The sequence below is a fragment of the Etheostoma cragini genome, chromosome 2 (genome assembly GCF_013103735.1).
Source record: "Etheostoma cragini isolate CJK2018 chromosome 2, CSU_Ecrag_1.0, whole genome shotgun sequence".
Taxonomy (NCBI): domain Eukaryota; kingdom Metazoa; phylum Chordata; class Actinopteri; order Perciformes; family Percidae; genus Etheostoma; species Etheostoma cragini.
Window position 1 is genome coordinate 9,835,046 of NC_048408.1, and position 23,831 is coordinate 9,858,876.

At 40.1% G+C, this 23,831-nt stretch overlaps 1 long non-coding RNA gene across 1 annotated transcript in view; it reads left to right on the forward strand.

The window, feature by feature from the left end:
- LOC117954696 overlaps window positions 1-8,713 on the forward strand; it is a 20,316-nt gene extending 11,603 nt beyond the window's left edge. Inside the window, exon 3 of the long non-coding RNA XR_004658880.1 lies at window positions 8,616-8,713. This is a non-coding gene — a long non-coding RNA (uncharacterized LOC117954696). The remainder of the gene's footprint in view (window positions 1-8,615) is intronic.
- Window positions 8,714-23,831: the final 15,118 nt, after the last annotated feature.

Here is a 23,831-nt window from a genome sequence, read left to right on the forward strand (position 1 = left end):
CAAACTCTCCAGCTGAAGAGGAGGTGATGCAGCGGCGCCTAGAAGCTGAGGAGACAGGCTTAATAGCGAGAGGTGGAACACTGATCTCAAACAAATCAAAGAAGTGATCGGAGATACCAGTTTCAGTTATTTCTTCAAGTGAAACTGAAAGCCCATAGGAGATGATGAGATCCAGTTTAAAGATGATTTTTGTCATTGCACTGAAATATTTGTATATCAATAAGAAATGTGGATGGTTTTTTTTCTGTGTTAAGTTCATTAAATGGATAGAAGCATTTCTAAATGCATTTGAATGTGAAAAATAGAGATTCTGGTTAAATAAACTTTAATTACCGTAAATTGTAGATGTAGTTGTTTTAATGAATTTAGTAGCTATACTTGGCTAATTAAATGATAAGGGTTACAGTATCCTATCGGTAGAAGTGCACAGTCACTATCTGGCCCTCAGGTAGTGAGGATAACATTTGTGTGGCCCTCACTTTAATCAGTGTTTTCCATCCCTGGTTTATTTGAGCTGTGCTGGATCAAGGCAAGCTCCACCCTGTTTAATCTTGTACCTCTGCCTCTGTTTGGTCTAATTAACAAACTGAAATTGAACTGAATTGACAAACAAAGCCTGATGAACACTTACCCATATGATTGTAATGCGTAAGATTCCCATTAAATTAAACTGTTTGTGCTACTAATTACGCTCTGCACTTTAGCGATGACCATCCAATGTGTTTACATTCTATAATTACCTCTCTATAGTAAGGTTTTCATTGTTAGCGGCAGAGTCTGCCATTTCCACGCTACATTCAAAGCACGAGGGATTCACAAGAATCAATTTATGCATGTGATCAGATGTAATTATATTTTATTGAGATCAGCTTCATGGTTTATTGTTTAACTCTGTGTAACTTTCTTTACACAGTGTCAGAGCTGTATTGAGTAATTGGTAATGCCAACTGAACATGTCCTACCGCCGCTGCTTCACATTAAAGAGTTTAACTGGCGAACACACGATCCTGACCTCGAAAGGGAACTAAGCTGCTCATTGAGCAGTCAGTGTGTGTCTGCTGTAGTATTAAACCACACTCGCAGTAACCCCAGATCTTGTCAAATCAATCAGGCCCCATCTTGAGGATTACAAAGAGAAATGTATCATTTGCCCAAACATCCAATTTCAAGAGTAAAAAAGCAGCATACAAACAGCAGTCCAAGTACATTTTCACTTTAAATGCTCTGATTTCAAAGTGCCTTGACTTGATATTTTCACCACGATAGCGATATTATTCAGGAAGGAAACAGTGATGACACAGTTTGACAGTGCTTGAAGATCTTGGCTCGCTAGTGTGCCATATGCCACTGGACAGAGACAGAAATAACCCTCAGAAACCACTAATCCACGAGGCCTGCTCACCGAGGCCAAGATTAGTCGTATAATCACAGGCTAATAATGCCACAATCTGCAAGATTAATATTTAATCATGTTAATCTGTTCACAAGCAATGCATCTTTGGTTGTTTTATCTGAAAACGATTACTGATATTTTCCATCAGTGTTAGGATGTTGGCTCAAGTGTCATACACACACACACACACACACACACTTAAATGACTTTGGAAGTAATTGCCAAGAAGCAGTTATGCAGTTGCTTGAATCTAATTTGTAAAATACATTTGGAAGAATGACAGGCTGCTGTGATAAAACCCTGATAAACATCAGCAGTCAGTACAAATGATCAAGTCATATTATAGATTGACATTCCATTAACTAAGGGACGTTCAAAAACAAACAGTATGACACAACCAATAAACTCTCAGTAGATTTTCTTTTTCTTTTTCTTTCTCTGAGCTAAAAACCATGTTTTTGTTTTGAATTAGAGTGTCAAAATAGGGGGAAACTTTTTCACTCTCATGAATGTGAAAAGTAGTTTTATAGTTTAGTTTTTGTAGTGTATTTATCAAAAGTGCTCCAAGCGACGTTGGGTGAAATTACTTATTGTTGAAGTTCAAAGTATTTTCAAACAAAACGAGACTAGCTTGCACCTCCCCCTCCCTTCTGTGCTTCCGCGCACTAACCCCCCCCCCCCCCCTCCCATCGTCGATTAATGGCTGGAACGCTGGAACACTGGTGGTGCATGCTTCGTGGTGCAGGTGGACACAGTCTGTTTGGACAGGCAGTGAGGAGATGTTTGCTGTATGTGACAACAAGTGTTGTCGCATGAAGCACGCGTGAGATCGTTTATGGGTGGCACTAGCTCAGAGTCGCTTGTTCAAGTCCCCGTTCAGGCCAAAGTATGGTGGTGGACTGGTAGCTGGGGAGATCACCTCCTAAGCACTGCCAGGTGCTCTTGAGCGAGGCACCAAACCCCCCCGCAAGCGCACAGGGCGCTGGTCCAGCACTGGCAGCCCACTACTTCTGACATCTCTCCAGTAGCGCGTTTATAGGACCTGAGCATGTGTGTGTATATCACGCTTGTGTGTGGAGTGTAAATACAGAGTGTAAATTGTAATTTCCCTATAGGGGATCAATAAAGAGTATGAATCAGAACACCTTTAATTTGTTGGCACAGAATGGTCCATACGATTCTCTACACATGTGTAGATTTAAGTCAGCAGCTGCACTGCGAGCGCTAATGAATGCTTTTCCTGTGACATTTGTGTTGTGTTGTTCACATAGAGTGCTGTTCACAAAACAAACTGTTGGTGTGGAGTAATATAAACACTAACATGGTGTCACATTACCACAAGACGGTTTCCGATTATCAAAGTGTCTGTGACCCTCTAGAAAGTTGTGAAGAGTTGTGAAGGTGTTATCCTAATTTTGCGATGCTCCGTAATTATCCCTGTGCATCAGGTCAACTCAAAACTGACTTCTTCAGCATACTGTAGCAAGTTACACTACGTATAGGCTCCACCAGCACATAGGTATGTTCTTTTCAGACACCAAATCTTTCGCTTTTTTCAGACTTCATTTTGGTACTTGCCGCCGGTCAGAAGTACCGAGGTTAATGTGTTTTCTAACAAAAGTCATAGCGGTATGAACTTAAACAAGTTTAGGAGGTGAGCACTGTGTGTGTGTGTGTGTGTGTGTGTGTGTGTGTCTCAAAGGATTATTGTGTGTGAGAGAGAGAGAGAAAAGTGAGACAGAAAGGTAATTCTCAAGTCCCTCTGGCAGGAGTACTTTTTATCTCAACAGTATTGTCTGATCCTGTAGGTTGAGGATTTTAGCTGCTTAAAAGCAGATTATCTTTCAAATGTGTACTTGTGTGTGATGCAAGCTGCTTTCAATATTAGCTGTCTTGAAACTCCTGTTCTATGAGAATGCTGTAATTTATTAAAATTACACACATTTTTTATAGTGCTGGTGGAGGACGTTGCTCATTAAGAAAGGTTCATTGGCTACATGGCTGTGTTAAACCCTGTTGTGCATTTTTTTGATCGGTAATTAAAGGTGTGCCATAACCATCTGACACATTTATCCTCTCCAGGCCTCTTGAGTGAAATCATTTACGCAAGTAATTTATGTTTATGAATTCCTGTTCTCTCCGGTTTCACCCCTAGTCTGCAAAAGGCTCCCACACCAAACAGTGTGAGTCTCTATTGTCGCAACAAAAACACAGACAGACAGAGGTGTATGCAATGAAATGAATGTTGGCTGTGTTTCATTTAGATGTGCCAGTGAGCCAGAATGCACAATGCCGGAGCCCTGGCAGGAGCACACCTCAATGGCATACAGCCATTATCTCTCCAGTTAGTAACACCTATAGTCTAGATTGATGAAGTCTTTACGGGATTGTTCGGGTGCTGCTGGATGTTCCGCCGGACGTCCCTCATTTTAAAATGATTAACTAAATCTAGGAGATTCTGTCAATTTCAAGCATCACTGCAATGGTTGTCCATTAAGTTTAAAATACATTTTCAACTTGTATTAATTACATACAAGGCCACCAGTGGTCTGGCTCCAGATTACATTAAAGAGCTTTTTACACCTTATAGCCCAGTCAGGCCCCTACAATCTTTGAGCTATTCCACCAACCAGACTGAAAAACTAAGGGGGACCGCTGAAGCTTTTAAGTTCCGTCTTAAAACTAATTTTTACAAGAGGCCAGGCCTATACCTAACTATGTCTACTGGATATGTGAATGCTCAAAGAATTGCAATTGAATTCATATCTTGCTACTCAGTCAGAATCTTATTACCCTGGAGTCCCAGTCTCTGTCACAATAATCATATTGGATGTTTTAGGCCTATTGGCAGAAATCCATTTAAAATGTAGGCAATGGCATATAAAGAGCCTTTTTCCATGTCCACTGAAGTTTCTCAGCTTGCACTCTAGTAACATTTGTGTGGTCCAGGTAGCTTTGCATAAAATTAATTTGCAAGGCTACTTTTACTTATATACTTTAAGTAAATTTCCAAGTTTGTACTTTGTTACTTCACTTGAGTAAAGAAGTTCAATAGGTACTTCTACTTTTACCAGAGTATTTTTTTTAGTATCTGTATTTCTACTTGAGTACAGGAAGTGAGTCATTTTACCATCTCTGTCAGCAAGGGAGTTGCTGACAGACTGCTTGAGTATAACTAGTGTTTAAATACAATCAGGCACATAGCCACCAGATTTAAGCAATAAAGCTGAGTTGAGTAAGTTTTTGCTGGAGCAGAAAAATAGCGTCTGAACAAATGCTAATGCGTATGCCCCGTTCATGCGGACTCTAAGTGAAGCAAGTGTAGTTTAATGCACAACACTCATCTTCAATTCCAGGCACTTAGCCACCAGATTTAAACAATAAAGCAGAGTTCAGAAAGTTTTTGCTGGAGCAGAAAGATAGCGTTCGTGAGATTTGAGCACCGGAAATGAGACAATATTCTTACAGCAAACTTCAGCATGTCAGTCCTTCACTCATTCAGTTTCTCCTAAGATCAAAATCAAATAGTTGCAGGAGTTATGATTAAGCATCAGGTGTCACATCACACCTTGAAGTCATCATCTCATAAATAAAGCGATGACATCTCAGGGTGATGTCAAATTGTAAAATATATGTCTTTATATGTTAGGGTCTGGCTAACCTTACAGAGGTTGTGCAAAGTCAATGATGTATTCAACTCTACTATTACACATTTAAAGGAATACAAATCCCCTCAGATAGAGGTGAACTCATTTCACTTCTGTTGGGGTAATACTGATTTCAGAGTGAATTAGATAATGTGTTGGCTGATAAAGAAAACAGTAAAATGTAAGAAAGAAAGATGCATTTAAGGGGACGTGGGATATGGTTGATACGCTCAATTTGCACTTGAATGGCAATTGAAGTAATATTGCTATTACCAAGTGGAGATCTTATAGGTCTTCCAGGGTCAAATACGCTAAATGATTTAAACAGAATTAAACTACAATTGATAGCTGAGGCGGGATGTATTTAAACAGTAACACATTAACTAACTAAAAGGCCACTGGCTGCAGGAATATTAAAGAAGACTTGCCTCTTTAATAGCTGGCTCATTAATCAGTAGATGATAGCTAATTTTGACACCTACACTATCAGGGCACAAGTCCTGTGATTGCTATTATACAGAATGAACATTTGATTCAAATGAGCAATTAGCATTATTTAAAGCTTTATTGCCTTCACAACTTTTGCACGTGTAAAAGGATTCTTTTTAACAGAACAAAGATGAACATTTTATTCTCATTTTCCCAAAATGCAAAAGGCACGCAGGCCACATTTATGATTAATTAAACACTGGAGGTTTTGAGTTACAGGCACCATATGGCTTCTGCCAGCGGACTGTAATTTCACTGTGGATTTCCACAGCTACACCAGTGGCATCGGCCCGTCTAATGAGTAAAATCATAAATCATGACACTTCATTAACAAAAGGCCTGGCTATTTATTTCTGGATGGTTAATACACTTCAGGCTATAACTAAGATAAACTCTAACCTTTAAATGAAATCATCAGTCTTCTATCCGTCTACAGTTTTTGTTTATAAGAAAGAGGAATGTTGGATTTCAGTTTAATGTTTTTGATTAATATTACCTACTCAATTATAGTCTATATGATGTGAGTTATACAGAGTGCAATGGTGGCAAATGAGGTATGTCTGCTCTATTTTTATTTTCAGTCTGTTCTATTAAATTGACTTGTCAGCTTAGTTTCTGCTTGACATTTTCATTTTCATTTCTGAGATTTTTCCTTTTTGTGGTTTTCTCCACATGGATCAGAAGTAGTTCGGTTCAGGCAATGTTCTGGATCTGTTCCTTACTTGACAAAGAATGTTTCATATTGGCTCCAATGATCAAAAGATGAAGAAAATAAATCATTGGATTTGCTTTATTTAAGTTGCCATTGTCATATTTCTTAGGCAAAACACTGCCCTCACTTTTGTTTTTGCTATCAATACAGCTTTAGGACCTGGTTCTAGTTGCAGTGAGCCATAACAAGCTTGATCTGCTGTATGGTTTCAAAACTGTTCTGTCCCCCAGTTTTCTTCCTTATAGTGCTACTGTCTAACTCTTCTGAACACACACACACACACACACTCTCACACACACACACACACACACACACACTCACAAACACACACACACACACACACAGTTTCTTTCTAGTATAAGTCATTCATGTATTGTTTTTTTCTTCTGTCCCACACTAATTCAATTTCTTGTCACAATTCAGGGAAGTGAGGCTGTGATAGATTGTGTAAATTTTCTCCGTTAAGCTGAAGAGCTTTCTCCCAGCGAAGCATCAGATTCTTTTTTTTACACAGATGTAGAAAGTATTTGGACTGGACAAACTCAAGCATCTGTGCCTCTCCGCCTGCAGAGGGACTCCACAGTGGATCATCCATCACTTCTTAGTGGACATGTCAGTGTGAAGAGCTGCCAGAAGACTCGCCACCACACACGCCCTTTGTGTTTTGAGTGCATTGTGTGAGGGTTACAGTCTACTGTGGGTGTTTTGTTCTGGTTTCAGCGGTTAGCACATCCAAACATATTGGGGAAAAGCCTACTGCAAGCGTCTCCGCCCCGACTGTCAGAGCTCAGAATTCCAGCTTCTGCAAAATCTCTGATTTAAGTAACATGCCTCATCTCTCCACTTAAGTGTTTGTGCTGTGGAGGAGGGCTGTTTTGGTGAAACGTGTGGAAAGGTTTTTTTTTTTTTTCATGCAACAGCAAACTCAGATTGGACAGATAGTCTACCTAGCTGTCTGGATTTACCCTGCAGAGATCTGAGGAGCATTTAACCATAGTCCACAGAATGTCATCATACGCTACATATTCCGTTGCCCTGATTGGTTGTGGGTCTATCAAATTGAGTGCAAAGGCGTTTTCTTCCTGGTTTGGTTTAAACACGCCCGTTATCACATCCCAATGGAGCAGTATCAGGATGACGACGACAGGCTAGGGGATGTCATTAGTTGCAGATTTTTGGTCATGTATCAAAGTGTTGGAGAAATTACAATTTTGACCTGCTAGTGGCGCTAGATGAAAAGTTAACAAATCACCAAAGTAATTATTATTCTGAAATCCATTGAAATCAAAGTCTGTACCAAGACTGTTTAATTTCAATCCATCCAATTGTTGTCATTGCATTTCATTAAGTTTTAAATCAGAGAATCACAAAAGTTAGTAGGGCTCTTCCTCTGAGGACCACGAATATAAGTTTTGTTACAATTCCTGTAATGCAAAGACCATTTGGACTGTCTTAAAAGGTTTGGACTTGTTAACTATAGTTATAGTAACTATATATAGTTATAGTAACTATATATATATATATATATATAGTTATAGTTTTAATTAGCTGCTGTTAACTCTGTTAGATTTAACAGTACAGCTGCCCAATTAGCTAGCTAGCTGAGTCTGCCCTGGGCTGCAAAAAGCCAAACAAGGAAAGAAAACCATCTTGGTGACGTCAGGACATTCCCAGTTATTAACTGGTCTCCTGGCTTTTTTTAGTCCTGGTCTGGCGACACCAACTCAGCTAAAGTGCTAGCACCGCTCCCTGTTCAGATGCACCAATCAGGGCCACTGCATGTCAATCACTGCCCATAAAAACACATTCATTCTCCCTTGTGGGGGGAGGGTCCTGGATCAATCCTACCTCCAGCCTCTTTAATTATTGTTAACAATTAAAACTACATAGTTCATTAAATATTGATAATTGGGCCTGTCATGACATATTTATGACGGATGGTTATGTTGTCTAGGTTAATGTCAAGTTGTCATTACAAAGACATTGACAGTTAGTCATGTCTTGCTTAATGTTAAGTTGTCATAACACAGAGATTGTTGTCTTTGTTAAAGACAAGGTGCCTTGACAAAGACATTTTCGGACAATGACAACATTGCGTTAAAACTGTCATAATTCACCAAATGACACTTAATTACCACAGTCATCCATCCATCTTCGTCTACGCAGGGGACCCCAAACTTCCCTTTTTCGAGCCACAATAATCAGCTCCAACTGGGGTACCCCTAGGCGTTCCCAGGCCAGTGCGGAGATATAATCCCTCCACGTAGTCCTGGGTCTTCCCGAGGCCTCCTTCCAGTTGGACGTGCCTGGAACACCTTCCTAGGGAGGCTCCCAGGGGGCATCCTTATCAGATGCCCAAACCAACAGTCAACAGTGAACACTCAAGTTGGCTCCTTCATGTTCATGACAGGTGTCATGTCATAATAATGACTGTGTTATGTCAGTCTTATGCACACCCCTTCAAATAAAGTGGTACCTCTGGATCAAAGTGGTGCATGACTGACATTGGTACACATAGCTACAATCACTGGCATGGCTACAATTATGTTTTTAGTATACATTGGTAGTCATAAGGTTTTGAAGCATCAACATTTTTAACTAATTTTTTAGCTTTTAGGACTTTATGCCTTCATAATTAAATTGTATTTACCTCTAGCTGAAAATGTATTTACAAAAAATTGTGTTCAGTACATAGTGCCAATTTCTGTCTTTGTAACTTTTGAAGCTTAACATTTTACGCCGAGGGGAAAGAAAACATTTATTTTTAACACCACTACTAGCTGGGCTTAATGACAAATATGTAGAGGATGCAGATATGAATGTCTAATGATTAAAGAACACAGCAAACTCTTCAGGTTCTTCAGGACTGTTGTTGTGAGACAGCCTCAAGGGCCCTTATGAAGCTCAACATTGAATGGGCACGCAGGGAATACTGTGATGGGATTCTTCTACAATCCATTATAGCACAAAGGACAGTCCCATGAACTGGCTATTCTAATTGGGAACACAATGTAGCCTAATATAGTGAGGAATAAGGGAATCATGTAGCACAGAGACAATATGGATCGGTCCTGTCAGTCTCCATTTTCATTACAGAGAATCAAGACAATGGAAGCAAACTAAACCGTAACGTGTGTCAATAGGAGGGCTGATTGTTCCATCTTCATTTGGATTTTTAAAGAGTTCCATTAGAAATTAAATGCCACATTGATCCCTGACAAAGTCCCCATTGAATAACAAAATGCAAATCAGTGTGAAGAGGGAGGGCACTGATTGCAGAAAGAGCGGCATTAGTCCCCTTCCCCGTGGAAACGGAAAGCTGTTTCCTCCTCCACCCAACTATGTAAAAGTAACTAAATGTGAAGAAGCTGATCGTTGTTGTTAACCACTTTCTGATGTTTTACGACAGGGGTCTTCTACATGTTTAGGGCAAGGACCCCTCAGCTAAAAAAGAGATAGAACAGGAACTGCTTACTACTAATGTATAAAATTCCGCTGAATATTAAACTGGGCCTACAATAACGTGTACGGGGGAATAGAGCCTTCAGATATATACATTTTTACAGTGCATACAACACTAAACGATTAAAATAATTGCTGACATATTCTTGTATTTATACATTATGTTTTAATTTTAAAATTTTAAACAGTGAATCCTTAAACGTCCCATGACATGGTACTCTTTCAATGCTTTTATTTGGATCATAGTGGTCCCCTTATACCATATTGGAAGTCTCTTTCCCAAAATTCAGCCTTAGTATGTGCCTTTTCTGAGTCTGTAGCAATTGAGGGGTGAGGGGGGGTAAGTTGGAGGCTGGGGGTGTTGCCTCATCCAACTGCCACTTTGCTCATTTGAAAGCCACGGTGTCCCTCTCTCATGGGCAGGCCAAATTCTCTCGGAGGGCAAAGCAGAGAAAGGGGAGGTAGCCAGATCGGCCCATGTGAGCTTTTGTTTTATATTTAATTTTTTATTTATTGTCATGCCATGGAACCTTTAAGCTTAACTGTATCTGTGAATGGCTACCGTACCTAAAGGCCAGTAAGCCTATTGTCAATGTTGTGTACATTAAAAAAGATTTATCTTTAAAAAAAAAATTGTTGGATCCATTTGAATGTATATTTTCAGACATATCTTCCATGCGTCCATCTTTGTCCGCTTATCCGATATCGGGTCACAGGGGCAGCAGCTCCAGCAGGGGATCCAAAACTTTCCTTACCCTAAGCCACATTGACCAACTGGGGGATCCTGAGGCGTTCTCAGGCCAGGTTGGAGATATAATCTCTCCACCTAGTCCTGGGTCTTCCCCGAGGCCTCCTCCCAGCTAGACGTACTTGGAACACCTCCCTAGGGAGGCACCCAGGACGTCCGAGCTCCTGACGGATGACTCAGTTTCTCACCCTATCTCTAAGGGAGACGCCAGCCACCCACCTCAGGAAACCTATTTCCGCTGCTTGTACCCTGGATCTCGTTCTTTCAGTCATGACCCAGCCTTCATGACCATATTTGAGGGTAGGCATCAGATTTAGAGGTGCTGATCCACAAAACACATGTAGACCGGTTGGGCATACTCCCTCCAGGATTCTTGCAAGAGTGAAGATCTGATCCATTGTTCCACAACCAGGACGGAATCTGCAATGTTCCTCTTCAACCCGAGGTTCGACTATTGGCCGAACCCTCCTTCCCAGCACCTTGGAGTAGACTTTACCACGAAGGCTGAGAAGTGTGACACCCCTGTAATTGGCACACACCCCCTGGTCCCTCTTTTTGGAGAGGGGAACCACCACCCCTGTCTGTCACTCCCTAGGAACCGTCCCTGACCTCCATGCAATGTTGAAGAGGCGTGTCAACCAAGACAGCTCGTCCACACCCAGAGCTTTCAGCATTTCTGGACAGATGTCATCAATCCTTGGAGCTTTGCCACTGGGGAGTTTCTTAACTACCTCAGCGACTTCCACCAGGGTAATTGATGACAATTCCTCCATTATCCTCCAGCTCTGCATCTACCATAGAGGGCGTATTAGCTAGATTTCGGAGTTCCTCAATGTGCTCCTCCCACTGCCCTAATACCTCCTCAGTTGAGTTCAACAACATCCCATCCTTATTGTACACAGCTTGGATGATTCCCCCTTCCCCATCCTGAGGTGGTGAACAGTTTTCCAGAAGCACCTTGGTGCCGACCGAAAGTTCTTCTCCATGTCTTCTCCAAACTTCTCCCACACCCACTGCTTTGCCTCTATCACAACAGAGGTTGCAGCCCTTCGGGCCCTTTGGAACCTTACTGCTGCTGCCTCTGGATCCCTCTGGAATCGCATATCCAGGAAAGACTCCTTCTTTAGTCGGACGGCTTCCCTAACCACCAGTGTCCACCAGGGTGTTCGTGGGTTACCGCACCTTGAGGCACCTAAGACCACAAAGCTTACCGTGTCTGTCCAGAGTCTTCCTACACCCCCTGACCCAACTAACCACCAGATGGTGATCAGTTGACAGCTCCACCCCTCTCTTCACCTAAGTTTCCAAAACATATGGCCTGAGTTCAGATGTAAAAATTATAAAATCAGTTTTATTTTTTAATTTTTTTCACCAACCGCATGCGTAGGGAGGCGGCCCTCCTGTCTTGAAAAACAAAACGCAAAAGGTTTTAAAGTATGCTGAGGAAAACCCGGGTGAAAAAGCTGCGAGACATTTGGACATTGACTCAAGGTGGATCCGATACTGGGAGAAACAGAAGGATAAGTCGACGAGATTAGCCGACAGGAGAAGAGCACAGCTACCTAGCTGGAGGTGGGAGGAAAAGAGTTAGTGTGGAGCTAGAAACGAATCTAGCTAGCTAAAGTCTGTTCCTTTACAGTTAATCAGATACTGGTGTAACTACTGTATGCTCTTATCATAATCTACCAGCAATACTGCAGTACCTACAGTATATTTGAAACAAATACCCGGTACATTTACGGGGTTCAGACTGACACCGTGGTGGTGTTTGATTATTTCTGACCCAAATTGCTCTGTCGCCATTTCGGCTGTTGTTGTATGGTGACATTTTTGTAAATGTTTCTTAAAAAATGAATTTTCACTGTCCAAAGGAGCGCTATGGCTTTTCATTTAAAATGTTTGTTTTTAAACAATTATACTTATCAAACAAATGAAATTAGAAATAAAGGCATGCCTCTAACAAAAGCCTGTTTCAAATAAAAACCGGGTACCTTTTGCGGTTTAGGTAAATAAAGGCCCCGGCTTTTATTTGAGGAATTACGGTAATTTTTATTTTGAAAACCCTCTGGGAACTACACAGAGCTCAATTCAAATTTAATTTTCAGTGGACGGAAACCTTTATTACATATACATTACATACTGTAGTGCCAAACTCCATTAACACATGTCTCTCTTGTCATATCCCCTCCTCCTCCTTGTAGCTTCAAGATGCCACAATTTTTAAAACATGCCAATTTATCACCGTAAATAAATCTATCACTGGATGGCAGTGGTCTGTGCACTACGACAAGAAAACCCACCTACTGTGTGATGACATTTGAAAGACGTCCGTTATTCCAGGAGCTAATAAAGTGAAGTAATTGCAATCATACGATTCTCGCACCCTGGGGATATCGCTGTGTATCGCAAATTTCAAGATCCAGAATTAATATTTATGCTGTGCTGAAAATGGTAAACACACAACCACACGTACGTCAACATTGTTGGAGGGTTGCCAGCCTCGCTGTCTAACATGTAGTGGCACATTTAGAAAAAGATCCGGGTGTGCTTATTGTGAATGATTATATGATTGCATCAATAAGTAAATCATCTGGTAATTTAGTAAAATAACCGACAATTATGTCATTACATTTGATTAAACAATCACTCTAAATTTACATAACTGTTAATTATTATTATTGCTATTGCAACTTTCTTTCCGTTTCTTTTTTAGCAGTTCCTAGTAAAAATGTAGTATTTGATCACCAATAGGCCTATATCTTTCAAATCCAAATTCTGTAACCCATCCTCAAAAGCAGTGGTGTAGTGGTAAAAAAAGAGGTGGGTAAACTATAAATTCTATGATCAGGTGGACCACGACACGATCACCGATAAGGTGGGCCACGGCCTACCAGTGTATCCTGATGACATTGCTATAGGTTGTCTTTTATCACTGGTTGTTCCCTCATAGCTCACACAATAAGTATTCAATTCATACATTAATTGAAGTTCTTGTTAAAAAGACTCAAGAAGGAATTATATGGTTGAAATCTATAAAGTTTTCTAAATGACAAAACAGAGACAACAAAAATGTTGTAAAATATTCACATCTGGAATCAAAGACCTTTTTTCTTTTTTCTTAAAAAGAATTACTCAAACTATATATATATTAAAAACCCCATTGATTTTCTTCATATGAATTTAGATTATCAGACATAATGTATAAACCATCCCAGGTAGACTGACTCAGTTTCTGCTCCTAATGAAGCTTGAAGTCTGTATGATATCAACCTTGTAACATTATAAGAAAAATAATTATCCACTATCTTACGTAGAAAACCTACATTACCCACAATCCTATGCGTAACAGCAACGTTTCTGATTGGTACAACTCGCTGTTACCATAGAAACGTTTACCGTACCCGCGAAACTGCGAACAGCTAGAGCGACAACTAGTTAGCTAGCTGATTAACAAAGGGAGCTTCTTGTCACTAACTTTCAGTGGCCACAGAATGCATAAAATAACATCCAGTTATTTATCAGACAATATATCCTGAATTTCACTAATGGGAAAAGGTAGCTAGGTGATCTGCAACTTCATGTCTGAAAGGGGTAGGCTAACCTAATCAATGCCGTGGCTTTTTGAGTCAGTGGCATGAATCTGCCATTAACCAAATTAACCTCAAAAACATTAAGTTGAGTACTGTTTTCTGAGCTCACTCACTTTGGGCTTCTTTTCGAGACCGTTTGCTGGCATCAGGAGGACGGCTGCTGTCTTGGCGGCGCTTAAAAAAATGACGGATATCCATTTTTAAAACACCATTCATCATTAACTACATGAGACATGTAGCCTAATGTAGGATAGTGTGACTGACGAATCTTTGACTGCTGCTTACTGCTTGATGTTTTAAGCCCCCAACGTCGACTTCAAGGCACCCAACCATTGCCCAATCCTAGTACCTTCCAGGCAGCGCTGCCTGGAAGGCGAGGTTGGGGGCTCTATACCCCAAACACCGCAAGAGATTGGTCAACACTGACAGTAATGCAGCGCAATATACTAGACTTTGTCTAACGTTTAACAACCTATGAAACTAATAATGAACAATATGAAACTAAAACAACATAAGCTTAATTTAGAATGGCTTTGGGGCAATAGGCTATTCAGAGGTGGATAAACGCACTTTGGAGGTGGGTAAACGCCATTTCAGAATTTTGAGAGGTGCATAAACTGCGTTTACGTGCGTTTAGCCTCCACTACATCACTGCTCAATAGCCTCCGCTCCAAAGCATTCTTTGCAGAGGAGCTTAGAAGATTAAATTAGCTTAGAAGCAACATTATCACCATTTTGGAAGCTATTGCAGGCAATGGTGCTATACTCTTGCTTTTACAGCATATCCCAGTAGAGTTTGCGATAAACTTCAGTAAACTACAGGAACGAGTCACATCCAGGCTGATTTGACCTCTGTACACATTTCAATTTCTTCTTTTGACTGTTTCACATTTGGACTGGTTTGTTACCTATTTTCAACATAATCATTTATTCAATGGATTTGAGGCTGTCTGCATTTGCAAGTTATTCATATCGTCAGAATTTCCTTTTCACGTGGTAGCCTCCAATGTTTGGTTTTAGAGCCAATCTTCTTCCAATCCAGTCTTTATGTATGTGTGCCACAAGTCCACATCATTTCAAAATATAATGTGTATTTTATTCAATTCACTCTTACGCTGGTGACTCTCTACTTTATCCCCCTTTAACCCCAAACAACTTCAAATTTCATAAATAATTACCAATATGATGATAAAAGATTTGAGGACAAAACATAACCTTGGCAGGCAATGGTTTCATGTCAAACTATTTAAAAAATATATTGGACTCATATTTGCTACAGCATTTTGTTTTGATAAAGATAACATGTGGTTGTCAAAATTTTGAATCACCACTAAATCATTTAAAGTCCTTCCTTTCCTGCACATGAATCAATTACTGTACTGTACCACTCAGGCCTCTTTGTTTTATCATGATCTGGCTCTGGCTTCTAACAGGACAGAAAACACAGAGATCATATTAGCTTTGCTCTTATGCACCTTCACTTATGGTGACTTATTGGTGTCCCTTGAAGAGATATTGCTGATTTAAATCCATGTGTGGCTGTGTGTTTAGACAAACAGTTTTTAGTGTTTGGTTCCCTCCGTGGCACCAGTGCATGGCAGCAGAGATCGGCTGAGATCTGCCAGGAAATGTTTCACGGAGGTGTGCTGCTCTGCTCCTCAGTGTACTGGTTCCACGGAGGGAAGCCAAACAAGGTTCATATAAACACAATGCCCACACAAAGATGACACAGAGATGGATTAAAATCGGGAAAATACACTGTATTTTTAGAAATAAATTATATCATTCAATTGATTTAAGAAAAACCCTAAAAAAACATGTTTAGTCTTTGGTTTGAGAAAGACATAAATGTCTATGTGTACTGAAGGTGTTTGTTGGCTTTTTAAATCTGCTTCCTTTCTAAGCTACTACTATGCACTTTATTGTCCTGTAAAGCACTTTAGATAAGCTCTGTTGTAATCACACACCTATACAAATATTAAATTATGCTGTATACTATAATAAAGTTTTCATATCATCTAAAAAAAGTAACTGTTTGGCACATTGGAATGTAATTTCAGATTCTTTGCAGATTCTATACAGCAGCTGCAAGATGTTCAAACAAAACAATCCAGATTTTCCGAGTTTAAAGATGAGTAACTGACATTATTGCACATTGTGAATCAGCCCTCCCCTCCCAAGGTTCTCACACTCGCACACAAAAAACACACACAACCCTGTTGTATATTTAAGCTAAATTCAAACGTTTCCGAAAGAAACTAAGTTCATCAGTTGACTTTTCACTGACTAAATGATGATTAAGTGTGAATCGGTGTCAGCGTGCTACAATCAACTACATTATGTCAACTGATTGCATATGGAGACATTGTAAATTATTGTACATGGGGATTTTTTCAGCTTTACTTTTTTTACACAATGAGGGAAAATGTCTTTTTTTTTTGCCAAATTCCTGCAAATTGTATTAATACAAAGAAGTATTACATTTCAAAAATCACCAATGACTGAGGCTCACACAATGGAGGGATCTGATATTATTCTGTACAATAAGTCAGATCTTACATTCATTATAATAATCGGTGGCCAGTCCATTAAACCTAATTATATCAATCATCACCCGAAGATCTGAAATGGCATATTACACCCTGCCGAGAGCATTTATGGCCCTGTGTTCATCAGAGACAAATTGAAATTCAAAGCACATGAAGCGCAAACTCAAATCACGCCTCCTGCATCTCATCTTCATTTTACAGTGTCTCTGTCTGTTTCAGTCAGTGCCGACAGTATGAGTCTGTGCCAGAAAACTTCAGTCTGCTGAAATTTGTCAGCCATCTATACGTTTGACATGGTTGTTATCACATTGACATGTCTGTCGCATGGCTCTACTTTATCCACTACTGTACTTTATTTATAGGTAATTTCCCTCTTCTTTGACAATGTAATTAATACCTCTCTCACAATGTCTAAGAATAATAACACTTCCTGGCAATAGTTTTAAAATTGTCATTACTTTATATTACAAAATTACAAAATAGTCGTGTTATCTCTCGCACGATTTTTTTGCAGGGACTTTGTGTGGCGTTTAGCACAGTCCATGACAATGCTGATTGGTTTAAAGTACTGCCATTTAACCAGAGCATGTTTTCCCTGAATGCTATGTCAGACCCTCCTGATAAAGCAACATTAGGCTTTCCCTAACCTGAACGATTAGGACTGTCAAGAGGCTATGCCATTAGCAGTGATGGGAATAACAGTGTGAAAAACTGCTTTACTAACGACGTTACTTTTTCCAGTAAAGAGTAATCTAATTGATTACTCTTTCTATCTTAATAACAACGTTACCGTTACTGTCAAAAAATGTGGCGCGTTATTATGATTAAAGCTGTTTTTTTCATCAGACCAACAAGATCTCTGAGCCGAGAGGCAAAGACTTTTTTTACTGTTCTTCCAGGTTAGTCTGCAGCGCACAAGACAAGCACATACATGCTGACGATTGGCTGAGGTTGAGTCCAATTTCTTGGTAAGCCAATCAGATTTAGACCAGGGCGGGTGTTCGAAAACATGTATAGTCGGTCACACAAGAAACAACACAAGCAAGTACCTAATTACCTTTTTAGAGTAAATTGCCCGACACTGGCCATTAGTCAATGGCATGAATTGCCTGTTAAAGTTCATCAAAGTAGAACTCAATGCACACACTTTTTAACTTTGGACACGCAAGCGATTGATCACTGGAATTCCATGAAAATGAACCGATTTTGACGTGAAATTCTATTGTTTTAAATGCTGGTATTACCAGGTCTTTCCTCGATGTGGATTATTATTATCAACTAAATACGTACTGTCTAGTTACACACCATGGTTAAGGGGTGATTGTCTTTTTTCCGCATAGTGGGTAAAACTAAATGATTTTTTACAGGCTCATAGGCCATACTTTTATCAGTAAAGCTTAAAGCACTGTATATATGTTAGACCATATTTGATTAATGTGCTGTATCAAATGCAGCCCATACACCCCATACTGCATGGGCCTTTGTCAGTGTTTGTTTCCATACAATCAAACACACCCGTTCAAAGAAAGTGTTTTTGATTTGGTAGGAGGGCTCAAGGCTGTAAACTCTGTGCTGTAAATCAGTCCTGTACTTTTTAGTTCTCGTTCAACTTGTTGTACAGCAACATACTGGAAAATGAATGTCTAAAATGTGTCTGGTAAGCGATGCAAAGATCCTTGACGCCTTACCACCCTGCTCAGGAATAGTTTCTTTCTTAGACTGTCATCCAACTGAACTCTGCCATCTGCTGAAATCTGCCTCTGCCTACACACACTGACAGTCCTCTCACTCCCTGACACATAATAATCACACACACAACATGTACCTAATACTACCCACGCTTACCTTTCCTATTATTCCTGTTAATGTAGTTGCAACCTCTTTTATACACCTTGCTTCTTTGTGTATTTGTACTTCTGCTTATTTTCTATAATTTAATCAGTGCTTTTACATTGCTGCTGAACATTGGCTCAAGTTATTATTTTTGATTTATTCTCAGAGATGATAACAAACTTTTCACAGTTTGTTTTCCCATTTCCCATGCATAGTAACTTAGAATAAAAAATAATAGAAAATAACCTTACAGTGATTCAATAAAAAACAGCAACAGACATCATACTACTGTGTACTACTATCAATAGAAACACCTCAAATGCCTGTATCCAAATTAAAAAGTCTACATCCACTGGCACACACAGAACCTGCAGACGCAGAAGTCCGCAGAATTTTGTGCCAATTTCAAGCCGATTTTAAACAAATGGATTACAATTAAATAAAACTGAGAATGTTAAAAAACAAAACTCCACCCCAAGCAGAAAAACACTGTGAAGCTCACCTGGTAAAGATTGCACCCCATGCTCGGTCCTCGCCGCAGCGGCCACGGGTCCAATTCAGACCTGCGGCTCTTTGCTGCATGTATGGAATATATAAATATGTTGATATTAGGATTTTGGCCCCATGATGCTGGTTGACCATGTTGCATTAAGCATTGAAACACACTATTTCCCTGGACATTTTAGGCTGCTGAGTTTGTGAATGTCCTGAATTCTTCTCAATTTGCTTTTAATTGAACTAATATCATGTAGCAACAGTTCCCCTGTAAAGGCAATAACCTTTTAACCAATAACCAGAATGAGATTCTCTGGCATTGTGCTGCCTTCCGTTCAGTCCCCAGAAAAACGTGCTTCTGCCACATTCCTGTCACAGATGGATTTGGAAAATTCAAATTTAGAAAGTTGGTTTTAGTCACACACACACACACGCACACACACACACACACACACACACACACACACACACACACACACACACACACACATCCATGTAGGCTTAAATGCATGCATGCCTATGTGTAGTGACTTCCACTATTGCTTGGTTTCAGGTTACCAGGCCTCCCTCTCTCGTCTCTCCTGTATTTCAGTCTTTTTCTTTGCCGGCTCCAGGAGTCTGGCTGTCTGCTCCCTAAATAGAGTTGACCTCAGTGCAAACTTGATGCTGCCCCAGTCTTTAACTCTGCCTGAAAGGCTTTGCATATGTAAGATATGTGTGTGTGTGTGTGTGTGTGTGTGTGTGTGTGTGTATGTGTGTGTGTGTCTGCGCATTTTATTCCTCCTTGATTGATGTGAAATGTTAATGGTTAAAAAAGATGTATTATAGGCTGTGTATTATACTAGCCTAAATTGGTAGAGTTATATACTGTATATCACTCACTGCCTCATTTGTGGAATGGGATCCGGTGGGTGCAAAGACATACACATTGCACTATATTGATTTACTGCTAAAGTTTTTAAATGATGCAACAAAACGTAAACTTTCTGTCATTCTTACAACAATACCATTGTGCAATCTAGCTTACAATATATTTACATCAAGTGAATCTGGATATGCATCCAAACTACTAATCCAACAGACAACATACATTGAAATCACGTTCATCAAGTTTTGAAGAGGAAGCGTTTTATTTTTTGTCACATGCCTTAGAAAACAGAACAGTGAGCAGAGGAAAACCAAATGAGAGGATTCAGAGTTACTGTCATGATAATGTGAACAACCTGTAATTGTACTCGAGTTGCTTGCCAGGGAAAATATCAGATGGAGACAGATGACTACAACGTTCAGACACAGTTTTCATTAAAAGCTTCTATGAATTCAAAAGTTATGATGTTATGTCCTAAGGAACCAATTTGCAGTCTGCAAATTTGACTTAGCAAACTACTTCCAAGAGAAGTAGACTCATGTCATAAATTCATAAAAAAGATATTTTTGGCCATTTTCGGCCTATATTTTTGAAAAGACAGCTGAAGATATGAAAAGGGACAGAGAGGGGGAATGACATGCAGCAGAGTGCCGCAGGTCAGAGTCAAACCATTTCCTGCTGTGTCGCGGACTAAACCTCTATATTTGAACAGCTGCTCTACCAACTGAGCTATCTGGCTGCCATGGCACCTCCATGGTCTTCCTCTTGCTCGGTGTCAGGTGATGGCATCACGGATTACATTCTTCTTACGGTTTCTGCTAGCCATCCACAATGTAACTGCTTTGTTGGTGACGTTAATAGGAATTAACACATTAACACATTGTTATCACGTCCATTTTGACCTAATTGCATTATCGTACACAGTTTTACCCCACAATTCACCTCTACTGTCAGCGTCTCCATAGTCACAGGGATTTTGTCTGAGTTCTATGTCTAACGTTAAAAGGTTTTTACTGTGTATCAACAGATGAAAGTAAGTTAGTGAGAAACTTCAACTGGAAATCACTGTCAGCTTTCTGAAAAGGTTACTGTGAAGCAACGGTTCTTGATTGACTGATTGTCAGAGGGATAAATCAGTTTCAAATATTAGATAACTTTTGGATGATATAGGATGACCTTTCTGACTTCATTGCTTCATATTTAGCTCATTTGCCCTTTAAAGCAGCATTTGTTCCATGAAAAATAGGCCATGCTTAGGGCCTCATGACGACATCAAATATAGTACAACTTTCCGATCATGTTGGACGGCCTCCAGCTTTCGCCGTTCTCAGTATGGAAGGTAGCTTAATCTGATCAGTCTGTCCTCACTTCGTTACAAGGCAAGTCTAATCCACAGAGCAGTTTGTAGGGCAAATGAAACAATAGAGCCAGCACACCGTCCACTGCCTTTGTGAGTTCCGAGAAAAGGGTTAATAAGGTTAAATTCAGAGGGGTTATTCACTCACTACCTTGGGATGTGCTTATTCAGCAAAACAAAGAACAGAGGTGACTTTAAAACAGCCCTTGAAGGTGGTAGCTTTTTAACTGCTGAGGACAGAAGATAGATCTCCTTCTTTCAGCTCATATTACATGACTTTTACTTTTACATCTAGCAAAGTGTCAAAACAAGATCTGTATTACCTGTCACACACTACACGATATTCTGAAACAGCATATGGGCAACCATGGCATTCTGACCCCTGAAAAAGGGCTGCAAAGGGGCAACAGCTGGTGCGATAAAGAGGTCACGGAGAGAAATCAGCCTCCAGGAGTTCATAATTAACACATTTCCACCTGGTACATTCTCCGTCTTTTACACTGCTAGACCACGGGGCATTGAAAGCTCCACAGAGCTTTGGCAGATCAAAGCTGTGGAAACAGGCTCCCTCAGACTGAAAGACATTAACTCAATTACCTTTTTAAATATTCACTCTACACATGTTGTCAATTAAAACAGACTGGAAATGCTCCAGGTGTATGGGTAAGAAAAAAATAGAAGGAATTAGAAAAAAACTCCATTTAAGCATATGCACTAATTATTACCATGCATTTTAAACATTATATTTTCTATAAATGTTCCTGTTCAAACAATACATTTAGAGAAGTATTCGGAAATTTTTAGAAACAAGCTTAATTGCTTTCTTACTGCCACTTTCAAATCTGTCTGTTAAATGGAAAGCTACAGCCAGCAGCTTTTATATTAATAAAACCACAATTTGTCATTTTTATATCATAGATTTTTTTTGTAAGACTTAAACAAACATGGTGTAACGCCTTAACTAGTGAGTTTTTGTTGGCAGGCAGGTTTGATTCCCTGAAAACTTTCCTTCTGCCTCTGCCCTTATGTTATGCTAAGCTAAGCTAATTGGTTTCATATTTAAAGGACAAACATGGGTGTGGCATCGATCTTCTCATCTAACTTCAAGGAAGAAAGCAAATTTCCCCAAATGTTGCACTGTTTCTTTAAAGTTTAAATTGTACTATTTCAACTGATCCAATATACATATACTGTATATTAGCAAGGATGACATATTAGCTACTGTAGAAAAGCTACAGGAGGTTTATTTTTCACAAAAACTCAGATGATCTTCTGTCTTAGTCCTCCTGTCATCTGAGAACAAATTGTTTTCCATTTCCAATTCAGTCCAAACAAACACAAAACCGCAAATGGCAATGTGTCTGGGTGTAAAAATGTTAACAATAGTTGTGCAGTGAATGGAAAAATGTAACAAGAAGCTGCAATAGACAACAGGAAAACACAAACGACTGAGGGAGGCATTTTGGGGAAATATAAGTTGTGCCGCTGTTGCATGTTGACATTCTGTCTGTGATCACGGATGATTAGCAGGGCTCTGTCCCCGAGGAGGTAAGCCAACATAAAGCCCTTCATTCTCGCTCCTCCCTCCTGCACTGAGCCTCTCTCGGGCAGGAGAAATCACTCAGTGTGCTAGTGATGTGCCAGCATGTGATCTGTGTGTGAGAAATTGGATTTTGAATATTTGGATCAGAAGAGGCTTCAGGGTGGAGTTATGCCTGATAACACTGTCACTGTGGTAATCACCCTTGACAAATTCTTCCTCAGCAGAGAAGGTGGCAGTCACATATGCTGAGGAAATAAAAGTTCCCTTGCTGATTCTGGGAAACCTGTCAAACCAGTAGCCTAGTGTTGCCAAACCAGCAGAAGCAGTGGTGAGTTTGGCTCCAGTGAGATGCAGACCATGCAGACAGACTGTCTCTGGAACCTTCTGGTGCCAATCGGTCAATGTCAAAGCAGACAACACAGAAACCCTTTCTATTAGCTGCCCTGTTCTGGTATTTCCTGTTCCTGATATATTGCTCTCAAAATACACTTGCAGGAGTGATGTGATCACGGGAACGGGTGTGTGTGAGGAAGCGGGCAGCAAAGTTTTGGATGTGTCTGAGTTTATTTAAGGCTTTTGCACTTGAACCATAGAGCTGTTGATAGTCAATTCTAAAAGTGATGAAGGCGTGAATCAAAGTTTTGGCAGCAGAGAAGGTGAGTGATGGGCAGAGACGGGGAAATGTTGTTGAGGTGAAAGAAGGCCATCCTGGTTACTTGGGTGATGTGGTTTTTAAAAGTGAAGTTGTTGTCAAAGATGAATCCCAGGTTAGGGATGTGTGGGGATGGAGACACAGTGGAGTTAACAGGGGGGCCAAAGTTATGGGTGTTCTTTTTGAGTGATTTCGGCATGATGATGATCAAGTCAGATTTATTTTTGTTGAGTTGGAGGTAGTTAGTTTGCATCCAGAATGGAATATCAGTGAGGCATTTGGTCAGGGTGGAGGATGTAGCCGTGTGGACGGAGTTGGTAGAAATGTAGATCTGGACTTCATCGGCGTAGCAGTGGAATTGAAGACCATGGTTTTGTTTGATGTTTCTCGAGTGGCAGGATGTAAAAGATGAAAAGGACAAAACCAAGCAACAAACCTTGGGGGATGCCTTTTGACAGAGGAGGTGCAGTTGTTGATGTGTATGAACTGTTGG